This window comes from Anneissia japonica, unplaced genomic scaffold, assembly GCF_011630105.1.
Source record: "Anneissia japonica isolate Jap-2015-1 unplaced genomic scaffold, ASM1163010v1 scaffold287972_len269925_cov191, whole genome shotgun sequence".
Lineage (NCBI taxonomy): Eukaryota > Metazoa > Echinodermata > Crinoidea > Comatulida > Comatulidae > Anneissia > Anneissia japonica.
Window position 1 is genome coordinate 262,595 of NW_022686996.1, and position 2,757 is coordinate 265,351.

The 2,757-nt window shown below is 32.7% G+C and overlaps 1 protein-coding gene across 1 annotated transcript in view; it reads right to left on the reverse strand.

Moving 5' to 3' along the window:
- LOC117118035 overlaps positions 1 to 2,757 on the reverse strand; it is a 16,655-nt gene that overhangs the window by 12,531 nt on the left and 1,367 nt on the right. The window lies entirely within an intron of this gene.

Sequence of the window (2,757 nt, forward strand, 5' to 3'; positions counted from 1 at the left end):
TCAAAGTAAAGATATAAATGTTTAATAACAAATAAATGACAATCATCATCGCTGTATTACCATTCATAATACATCACAATAAAATATAAATACAATACACTAAAACATGATAAATATATCTATAAAAAAAAAAATTGCAAAAACAAAATAAGAAAATCGCTTTTCATTTATTTGTTTCGACTATTTCCTTCCTTCATTAATAGGCCTACAACTAATTCATAAGCTTAAAAGCGAAACTAAATGAGAAATACAGCAAATAATAAATCACAACGCATTTCATTTACTGTAAGCCTATATCCATGGCCATCCTCACTTCATTTATATGTATTGTAAATAAATAAAAATTACTTATAACCTCTGGACTTTCTGTCTGAGACTGCTAATTAAGACGGAAAATTATTTTTTTCTGATGTACCGTACTGTATCTTGAACCATTTATATATCAGTTTACAAGATATGGATTAAGAAAAAATTATCAATGATACTGTATTTATATTTTGTCCGTTACATTTATATAAAAATAATTTTTGTTTATCATTTAATTTTTATGCCATAATATAAATCTGAATGAGACAACACATTGTATTTACTCTTGTTTATTTCGTCTTCCTCTGTTTTATGCATGTCCATAATTTCGTTCATACTGTACAACTTCATGCAAAATATTTATCATATTTCGTCGTTTGGTAACGTAACTGCGTGTTGGCACTCTATCACTCATTTGTGATGATGGTTGACAATAAAGATGCGTACTATAGCAATTACCATATTTGAAAAAAATACACTACAAAACGCATTTTTTACTATGTTTTTATCCATATTTCGTCAGTTTCCTTCAATCCGTAATATAAATCAGAATGAGACACAGCACATTGTTTTTACTCTTGTTTATTTTTATTTTATGCATGTCCATAATTTTATTCATACAACTTCATGCAAATTATTTATCATTTCATCGTTTGTAACTTAACTGCTTGTTGGCACTATATCGCTGATTTGTGATGACGGTTGACGATAAAGATGCTTACTATAGCAATTACCATATTTGAAAAAAATACACTTACAAAACGCATTTTTTACTGTATTTTTATTCATATTTCATCAGTTTCCTTTATCCACAAAATTGAATTTCGTCAAATAAAATTTAGAATGATACACGTGCACAAATTTCGTCCTTTATCCACAAAATAAAACATTTTTTTTAATAATATTATTTTTATGTCTGTTGTCTGTTCATGTTATCTTTTCATACAAGATCGAATGTAAAATAACACATTAGCAAGGGTGATGAAAGTGTGTTATTTACAAGAGTTGGAAAATAGAAACAACTTTTACCTTTAACAATTATTATCGTCAAAATGTTTAAAAATCTTGCAAATATGTTGCTTGTGTTAACCATGGTGTAAGTGGCAGCGCAAAATTTGCCATGTTTAATTTGTTACAATTTTTTCACAAATTATATAATTTTATCACTGAAATTTTAACACACTATTAATATTAATTGTTGCGATATGTTCTGTGTGTATAGGCCTATCTGTAACAATGTAAGCTTGAGCGTTTCTGAATTTGAGGTTAAGAATTGAATAAATATAATAGCGCTCATTCAAACACTGTATATCAGCGTGACAAACGGACCCTGACAAACAATAGCGCGCATTCAACCTCCAATCGGCAAAGCACTCAAAGGGCGCTCCATACATTTTGGTGTTCGACAGGGCGCGGCCGAAGTTGGCCTAAAGCGCGCTGTGTCCCTTTCTTTATTTTCTAGGCCTGGCCTAGGCCTAGGCCTAAATGAAGTCTGCCTAAGCCCCTATAGCCTAGTTAATAAATAAACCATTTTCACTCACCGATTTGACCGTGAACGGTTACATAAAGACTAATTAACGTAACCCAAAAAGTAATCATTGTTTCAATGGAAGACATCATGGAGGGAAAGGTTAATAACTATGTTAGACTTAAGCCTAGACTGGATTCAGTTTACTTGTTTCCACACCGTACAGTTCGCAGAGACAATAAAATACCACCAAGATGTCACTGACAATAAAAATGTATTGTTGTTTTTGTTAGCTTTTTCAACCGCCGACCTTCTTGTCTGGCTCTAGAGGGCGACATTCGATTACTCAAAAGAGTTGCGACCTTCCACTCCTTGGTTTGCGTTGAAAGTCACGCAGTACACACCGTCTATTTTGTGTCATATGATTTTTAAACACATGCAAAGTATTATGTGAAACGTACATTGCAGAGATCCCAAGTCTCCCGAAAATCGCGGGTTTCTCCCGACTTTTGAGGCCGTCTCCCGCCCTCCCGATTTTTATTAATATCTCCCGATTTTTAAAAATATCCCGAAAATTTCACGAAAAATATGATTTCCACGATGTCATAGAGCAATGAAACAAAAATTCTTATCTTTTTAAGCCATATACTATGGCGCTCGCTCAGCCATAAAATGTCATAAACAAGGCCAGGAAGTTGTTATTTAAGTTGTTTATCAAAATAACAACTCCAGGGCAATGCAGGCGTGGTAGAACCGCCTTGTTTATCCTCCCATGTTACGATCTTTTGCATCCAGCGCCGACCTCATTCAATGAGATGGCTGTCAGTTAAATATAATTTATTGGCTCATTTTCAAAGCAGAGGAACACTCTCACGCAGGAAAGGTTCGACCATACAACAGAACAAAAGTTACAAGTAAAGATAAATTCATAAAAAAAAGAGACAATAGTAATGAAAAATCCAAATCCAATTAAAATAATATAA